Genomic DNA, 9,612 nt, shown 5'->3' with positions numbered 1-9,612 from the left:
TCATCTATAGCTCAAACCAGAGATAATTATTACTTATGTTGTTAAGGATTTACTTTCATCACTTCATTAATTAGCAATTTGCATTGTACCAAAGTGGGTATAATTCCTCTAATAAATTCCAAATGGGCCATTAGGCTATTCAGTTCTAGTTAGTTTTATACTTATTCATGAGAATAAGAGAATGCAGTAGAAACATTTACTAAAAAAAAAACCCTGCTTGGAATTCAGTACTTAAAAAAGATACATATTGCTAAATGACATATGGACAAGTAACTCTCCTTGGGAATCCACATCCTAAATTGTTCAGCTCTTGTCACTCTTTGTTGTTTTAGAAAATTGGTTCATACACAACAGGAATGGAGCTGATTGGCCTGCTTATTACACTACTTCTATAGTGTCTTCCATAGTTTGCCTTCTAGTACATTATGTAAGTGTATACTTATTTCTAAATCTGACTTATAAATTCAGACTATCAGGAACCATATCTTGATTATATTTTATTATGTATTATGGACATAGTACACATTTATGGCCAATACCAGTCCATTTCAGCTCACTAATGCCTAGGATATTGATATTTATGCATTCCATTTCATTTTTGATGACTTCCAATTTTCCTAGGCTCATACTTTGTACATTCCCTGTTCGGATTATGAATGGATGTTTGCAGCTGTTTCTTTTCATTTTGAGTTGTGCCACATCAGTAAAGGAAGATCCTGAAAGCTTGACTCCATCCATGCCATTAACTCTACTTTGAGTAGACCGCTCTTCCCCATTTGTCTTCTGAGTGTCTTCTGACCTGAGGGGTTCATCTTCTGGCACTACATCAGACAATGTTCTACTGCTATTCATAAGTTTTTCACTGGCCAATTTTTTCAGAAGTAGACTGCCAGGTCCTTCTTTGCTACATAGCATTATAGTCAGTGATCTTTACTGAGCTTCATTTATTCAATTTGGCACTTTCTCAGGAAGGGCTTTGCTGTGTGAAAGCATCTTTCACTCCTATTCTTTTTTTGTTTTTAATAATGTACTCATTTATTTTATCCCATATTATACACATAACAGTCTCAGAATATCAAAACTGTAGCAGGGGAAAAACATCACAAAGTTCAGTAAAGCAAAAAGAAACTTTTATTTGGCATATAGTCAAAGGGGCAAAAGTGGGAAAGTGACAAGCATGCTGCCAGAGCCATGTCAGCCCAAATCCAAGGAAATATCACTAAGCAGACAAAAGTGGGAAAATGGACAAGCATGCTGTTAGAGCCATGTCTGTCCAAGTCCAAAGAATATTACAGAATAGGCAAGAATGGGAAAACAGACAAGCATGCTGCCACAGCCATGTCGGCCGAAGTTCAAAGACCATTACAGAGTCATCAGTATATATTAACATTACAAATGGGCAAAACCATTGAAAGCTTCACCTTTTCACAGATTGGCTAGGAACTGTGATCCTACATTTTGAATTGTCTTTCTTAACAATCATTGGTACAGGTTTCAGTAATGACAGTCAGGAGAATCTTCATTGGTTCAACAATTTTCTATTCACTACATACTAATAGAAAAAGATTAGAGTGAAAAGTCTTTTTGTGTTCTGTTTGAATGGTTTATGTGAATGGTTTATGTGTAAGTTTCTCTAAAAGATATTTTCCAAGATTATCTTAGCTATTGTCTTTATGCCTCAGGGCCCAGTTGATGTGTCCTTGTGAGTCCTTGTGAGCCCTTGTGAGTCCAGCTCCAGCTGGGTCACATTCTCTATCTCAAGTAAAGGGAATAATGATTCCAATATTATTTCCTAAATCATTCCCTCCTTTTGATCGGAGACTGGAGATAACACATCGATGAACAATACCTGGACTTATTCAAGTTCTTAGATGATGGCCATTGCAGGCTCTTTAAACTCATGGTGCTGGTTTTCCACCAGATACCATATGGTTTTTCACCAGGTTATTAAGTAAGAGGAATGTTCTCATCAATCACATTGCTGAAGTGAGCAGATTCAATGCACATTAACATTTTAGCCTGAGACCTTCTTTTGCCTTTTAGCTGTGTAAGACAATAGAAGATAAGCTTTATTATGCCTAATACTATCAGGATGTAGACTAAGAATATTACTATTCCTTGCAATAGTGATCTAGCCCATGTACTTACTCCTGATGGTAACCAACCAAACAAATCTGGTGTTTGTAAGAGTGTTACAGTGTGTAACCAAATAGCTTGCTCTCTAATTCTATATATATCTTATTCTACTTCTCCTGTGTTATTTATCGAAACGCAACAAGAGGTGTTTGCTACAGCACAGACTACACTTTCTTGGGATAATAAAAAAATGTAAGGTTATTCTGTTATCTCGTATCACCTTGGCTTATGATATCAGATATCATTGTTATGCTTCCATCTCACTAGCAACTTTGTTTGCTATTTGTCCCTTAGCAATTGACAAATTTTTAAAAGATTTCTCCACTTCAAATATGCCATAAGTAGAAATTAAAGCTGCCAACCATATCCTGAGTGTTGGACCAATGTGTTTTCTTCTGACTTTCATTTTGCAATGTGTAACAATTTAACATCACCTTTCCAATATTTACTAGCATCATTACTATAAATATCTAAAGGTAATCTTAAAGTTTCCAGAGCACATTGCCCATGCATTTGTCAGGAATTTAAACAAGCGATTGCCCACATAAATTTACTATCAGTTGGAAAAGGATCATCTAAATTAGTATAGTTGGATCTATCACACAGAAACATATATCCATAAGGATCACACAAAGTTTGTCTAGAGGAAACAGAAAATATAGAAAAATTTACCTGTGACAAACAAGTTTCCATTAGAGAATTTATGATTAGCAAGATAATAGAGGATGGCCCTCTCCTATTGGAGGTCTTCAATTAATCTCTTTAAAACATACTAAGTGTTCTTCCCTGAAGGTAAGCTGCCCCTCCTTGGTTTACCTATTAACAGCCATAGGTCACTTTCTCAGAAGCAGAAGTGGAACCTAAGACAAAATGGAGTCTGAGCCATGATGTCGATCTCCTCTAAGAACCTGGTTTCTTTAAGATACATAATTTTCTGTATAGTAAGATGGTGACAGTTTGATTACAAACATTAGACGGGTATTTCATATGACATTGTCTTAAAGACTGATTAAATGAATTACTGATTTACCTTAAACATAACTCTCAGTCTGATCTTTGAAGTTGTTTCCTAAAACAGATTGAATTCTTCAAAAAAATAGCACAATGCCCAGAGCAAAATGATCTTACTAGTTTATCTGGACTATAGTTTGACTCAAAAGTGGCTTTGGGAACCAATTTTTTTTTTCCCCAAAAAATTCGAGGTTCAAAAGGACACTCAAAGACGACGGTCTATGTAGGTTGCCCCAACCTCCGAGAAAGCCAGAAATCTGGATTCTAAGAGAATTATATAATTCTCTCATCATTCTTTCCTTTGGCTCATGATCTTCCTATAGTATCTTTTATCAAAAATGCTCAATAAATGGTAATTGGGCATCATCTTGTTTTTAAGATACCAAGCACCATACAGCAAACTAGGAAATAAAACAGAAACAGTAGCAATAATATTAGGCCAATTGTCTGAAATAACCAGTGAAACCATGACCCTAAGGTCTTTTAACCAAGAAAACAAATCTTATGAGTTGTTTGTCTATACATAAGCAGCATTAGTAACTGTTTTCCATGTGCCTCAACAGCAACTATATTCTGCAAAACCTCAGATTGAGTATTAATATAAATACAGCAACATTTATAAAGGCACCAACTGTTCCTTGAGAGACTAACAGGAAATTCAATGTTGTTCTATTTTGTAAAACCATAGCTCCAATTTCAGACACTTCTCTGGTTAAGATATTTATAATTTTGCTAAGTTTTCCAACAGGAACTTCTAATTCAAGAGTTACAATATCTAAACCCATTAGTTAAATAATTTAGGAGAAAGGAAAATGGTTTCTTATATCCAGAAAGTAAGACCTTAAAACATCAGCAATATTCCCACATAAAACCGATAGTTTCCTTTTGTTTATTCAGTCTTACATAGTTAATTTCTGTTCCACGTGATTCTGGATCAGCTGCAGTCTGTGCGAGCCCATCAGCTTCTGCGTAAGAGTTCTGAAAATGTTGATTCAGTATAGTCACAGTCGTCTTCACAAGTCCAATATAGTCCATTTTTTTGTTGAGATATTTTGCTCAAACATTTTCAGCAAATCAGCAAAGTAAAAACTTATCTTCAGATGACAAAACTTAATATGGCCATGATTAATTTATACAAATAATACTCTTAAAAGTGAAAGACCTGATAGAAATTAAAATTATAAGCACAATGTAAAGGCCAAATAAATCCAGTTTAAAAAAAAAAAAAAACTTTAGATAAGAATATTTCTAAATATAACCATTAACGGTATTCAAAGAGCTTTAGGTATAATACATAATAATTTTGAGACAAAATACCATATAGTCAGAATATACCAAGAGTATACCAAGATTATCAAATCTCTAAATACTTGAATAGTAATTAAAAAAAACTTCATAGGTAAATGATGTGAACTTCCCAGTCAAACCATTGTCTTTGATGATGCTAGATTCAAAAAGATACAGTTGCAACCAAGTTAGTGATAAAGAAATAATAATAAAATTATGACATATTATGCATTTGTTTTCTCATATTAGGCAAAAACGTAAGACGAAATACTAACATAAAGTTTATTTCAAAGAGAATCAGGTACTTCCCTTGATTTTGACAACACCTCTGTGTAATTCATAACATAAAACTTTTTAGTACTTTTCCTTGATAAAAATTTTTCTGACTTTCCATGAAGTTTCAGAGTTGTCAGGAATTTATTATAGGTCACTGAGAAATAATACTCAAGTTATTTAACCAAAGATCTTCAAGTAAAAAAAATCTTAGCTTTTTTTTTTTTCTCTAAAGCCATATGGCTTGGTTTTTGACTCACAAATCTTATTCTAATGAAAGTCCAAACCTTGGTCTTTGAAGCAGATTACACAAAAAATAAATTAACACTTTAAATCAGAAATCAAAGAAAATTTTATTTTAACAGAGAGAAATCTAATTCTTTGCTTTATATATGTTATTTAACACTAAAGCTCCTAAAAATTTTTTAACTTAAACCTTTAAACTTTAGTCAGACACATAAAACTTTTGACCATATTGAATAAATCTCTTTTTAATAAACCTCTTAAACGTTGTCTTTGTTGCATACCTCTTACAGTACATCTCTTTAAATGGCAAAAATGAACTCACTTATTAGCAGACATATATATATATGTATATATATATATATTCTTTCTCTTGTGGCATAAAAAGCAAAAGTATAAAAACTTAAATTATCACAAATATCTATTAACTCAATCTAATATCTGTAAGTTACCTAAAATGTCTTTGGAACTATTTTAAGCCTGTGTATCATAAAACATAACGGTAATTGAAAGAAAGTCTGTTTAAATATTCTAATTTTCATTAAACTTTTACTATTTCTTATATTTTCTCAATCTTATTTTAGCCCTTAAAGATTTTATCAACTGGCTTTGGAAATCACAAAGTCTCTTCTTATCTGATTAATTCATTGATATGGATATAGTTTTAAGTGTCTGGCTAGGAGTGGAAACATTTTTCCAGGCCACTTCAAGTACATCTCATTGTGATTTCTATTTTTTTTTTTTTGGCTTCTTAAAGTTCCCCTATAATAGAGAGAACCTGTTTACAGTTCTATGATTGGGATCCACCCAGTATCTGATAACTATAGCAAAGTAGAAATTTTTCTTATCTTCTGTCTTAAAAGGGTCTCCATCTAGTTGGAAAGGGTCTTTCAAAAGCTTCCCTGTAGCTACAGGACTTTGGAGACTGGGCGCTGAGGAGGCCTGATCCTGCCCCGTCCTCACTCTCTTAACTTTTGGGAGACATTTACATATGTTTTAAGTTGACCTAGACATTTTGAAGGGCAAAAGAGAACTAATTTCTTTCTTTTTTACTATTCTAGAACTGTTACTTTTACTTTAAGACAGAATTATCCTTTTTCCTTTAAGAAAACACATTTCATATAATATCTAGCTTAGGTAACTTAGAAATATTTTGCTTTTAAGATTGAAATAGTATAGACCATAAAGATCTTAGTGTACTTTTCAAATAAACCAATTTATATCAAAGTTTCTCCAAGTAGCTGTCTTAGTTATCTAGTGCTGCTATGGCAGAAATACCACAAGCGGATGGCTTTAACAAAGAGAAATTTATTTCCTTACAGTAAAGTAGGCTAACAGTCCAAATTCAAGGTGTCAGCTCCAGGGGAAGGCTTTCTCTCTCTCGGCCCTCTCATCAGTGTTCTCCTGGACTAGGAGCTTCTCTGCTTGCTTCCCTTTCCTTTCATCTCTTAAGAGATAAAAGGTGGTGCAGGCCACACCCCCGGGAAACTCCCTTTACATTGGATGTGACCTGGGTAAAGGCGGTGTTACAATCCCACCCTAATCCTCTTTAACATAAAATTACAATCACAAAATGCAGGCCAACCACACAATTCTGGGAATCATGGCCCAGCCAAATTGATACACACATTTTTGGGGGGACATAATTCAAACCATGACAGTAGCTATTAAAAATCTAAATCATAAGACAGACACAAGACATAGTTTTTTTTCTGGAAGAAGAAAGAACTGAGGTTCTATGACCAAACTTAAAAAAAAACAGCAATTCTCAGCCATAACCTCTAAACTAACACAAGACACAATGCTCTAGACCAGAAGTAAGCTCTTAGGCCAAAAGGACCGCATAAACTCACCGAACAATACCACACAAAACAAGGGTATGGAGATCCTGGTTTCTTAAAGTGTATATAGCAATTTTTGGTAAGATTGACTCAATTCAATGCAAAAAACAGGTTGTAGATAAAAAGTATTAACTTGCCAGAGCCTCAGAGGGAGGATATTAGTCCTTCTGACAAAACCTGAGCATCAAGCAAAGTTCCCTAAAGAGGAAAGAAAGGACAACACAAATGAAAGCTCATTTTCCCAAAGTAGTCACTGAAATTCCAAATTACTTCTAGGATACTCAGTTCATTGTTTTTTAAATATGAACCCCAAACCAGTGTCTCAGTAGTAGTGGCAGAAATCCAGGCTCATTTATCAAAGATGTTAAGCTCTAAGGTTTAAGATTTTGGTTTCCTTCTTTTTGAACTTAATTCATTCAGCTGCCTAGAAACCTAATCTCTTATTTTAGACCTTAAATATACTAGTTCCTACAATTGGATAGTACTTTAAAGTAGCTACTGGTGATGTTAATTTTAACATTGTGATTCTTTATTGATAAACTGTATCATAAAAAAGATATGAAACTACCACTTCTCCCTTAAATTTCATAACAAAGATCAGGAGCTGCCACCTCCCCCTGAGAATTTGGCAAAACAGGTCAGGAGCTGCCACCTCTCCCTGCAAATATGGAAAAATAGAGCACTATTTTCTAGGTTTTCTCTGAGCCACAACAGGCCTGAATTTTCAGCTTATAGTGACTCAAACCTCTTTGAAAACAGAATTACCTCTTTAATGTTTCAAATGCCCTAATCCAGGCCTAAACTTCAGTTCACCTAAAGAGTTACTAAATGTCACTCTTAACCAAAAGATCAAGCAAAAATCTAAGAAAGATTCTCCTTAATCAAACGACTGGTTTTTCAAAGAAATATGCTGAACAAAACTTAAGAAAACATGAGAAGAGAACAAAAAAGAATAAGCAAAGGCTCGTTTTCTGAGAGCACTCACTCTGTCAGTGTTGAAGAGACTTGGAGTTGGAACACGTGAGTTCAGAATATAAGACCTCTCTTTGCTAGATTTTGCTCCACAGTCCAGGTCTCCTTGAAGTCGCCTGGATTGGTAGCTTCAGAAATCCTTGACAACTACACCATTAACTGTTGTAGGGGAAAAAAATCACAAAGTTTAGTGAAGCAAAAAGAAAGTTTTATTTGGCGTATGTTCAAAGGGGCAAAAGTGGGAAGCAGACAAGCATGCTGCCAGAACCATGTCTGCCCAAATCCAAGGAAATATCACATAACAGACAAAAGTGGGAAAATGGACAAGCATGCTGCTAGACCCATGTCTGTCCAAGTCCAAAGAATATTACAGAATAGGCAAGAATGGGAAAACAGACAAGCATGCTGACACAATGTCTTCCAGAGTCCCTCACTTCTATTCTTGTATGACACAAAATGAAAAGGAAAGATGTTCCAAGAGCCATAATTAAGCTTTCTTAAAATGTTCCCAGAATAATCAATGCCAGGATATTTTCTGTGAAAGTAGCAGTATTTTGTGCCTGGATTTCTTTTTTATCTCAACTATTCCCATGATTGTAAATCAGGACATCCCCACAGTGCAGATCCAATCAAGGGAACATTGTGTTTCTTCAGTTTGACAAGATGCAGAGCAAGGAAATAAACAGAGAACATGTCTCACTAAAAAGTAACAAAGTCTCCCTGATGTGTGCTGATGGAGTCAAGGACAGGCTAGGTTGTTACATTACCTAGGCTTAATGCCTAATTATCTAGGTGTGTGCTTCCACTGCACCTAGAGACTGCAGGGGAAACCATTGATATTTCCTCAGTGAAAAGGAAAAGATGGTCTTTTTAAGCAGGAAAAGTTGTCAAAAACCAGATCTGACTTGTTGATCTCTCATGGAGCAATGCATTGGCGTGCTGTTAGATACTTGACTGCCAATATTTCCTTAAACTATATGTAGATAACCCAGGCTAGATAATTCAAAGGCTATGCAGATAAAACAAAGTGTTCAAGATAAGATAAAAGGTTGGAAGTTAAATAGGACCAAAAAAAGTTGAGCTGATGCATATTGAATTAACATTCATGCTTGTTAGGGCATAAACCATATGTCATTCACACGAGTAAAAGTAATCAATCTTTTTCTTAGCCAAAGTACCAGTTCAGGAACTACCTAAGGGAAAGTTGTTAGAGGAAAGTAAGATAGAGAGTTTGTGCTTCTAAGGCCCTTCTAGCTTTGGGAGGAATAGCTGCCCTCTCCTATCAGGCCACATTTTAGAGAAGAACATGGTTTTGCCATTAACCATCCCAGTAGAATATAACTTCCAGGTTACTTGATGGTTTTTAAAATACACAGCTCTTGGTTTCTCTTATGCCATTCTTATGAAGAAAAACAACAACAAAACACTAGAAATATCACATACACATACACATACACAGCTGCATGAGAGAGACTATTGTTTGATTCCTAGGTGGTATAGGTGACAGGTTACATTTCACATAAATAAGAGGAAATGTTAACCTGACTGTACAAGGCCCACGATGTGGAGTCACTTATGTTAAATACCATGTCAGCAAACTGAAACCTTACTAAGTTTAAATTTCATTGTAAATGCCTGACCTAACCAGAAGCTGAAACCTAAGTCAACCAATCTGCGCTTGCCGTCTCAGCTATATAATATATGACCTGGATATGAATGTTCCCAATATGCCATATAAGGAAAGTAACTTAGAAATAACCAATCACTTTTGCCCAGTGTTACTTTTTGTTCTTATACAACTTTGCCTATATAATTTTTGTCTCTTCTGCTTATCCTTCAGAGCTCTTAT

The sequence above is a fragment of the Trichechus manatus genome, unplaced genomic scaffold (genome assembly GCF_000243295.1).
Source record: "Trichechus manatus latirostris isolate Lorelei unplaced genomic scaffold, TriManLat1.0 scaffold00005, whole genome shotgun sequence".
Classification (NCBI taxonomy): Eukaryota; Metazoa; Chordata; class Mammalia; order Sirenia; family Trichechidae; genus Trichechus; species Trichechus manatus.
The sequence above is the reverse complement of the archived record's forward strand: the minus strand, read 5'-3'. Positions refer to the sequence as shown.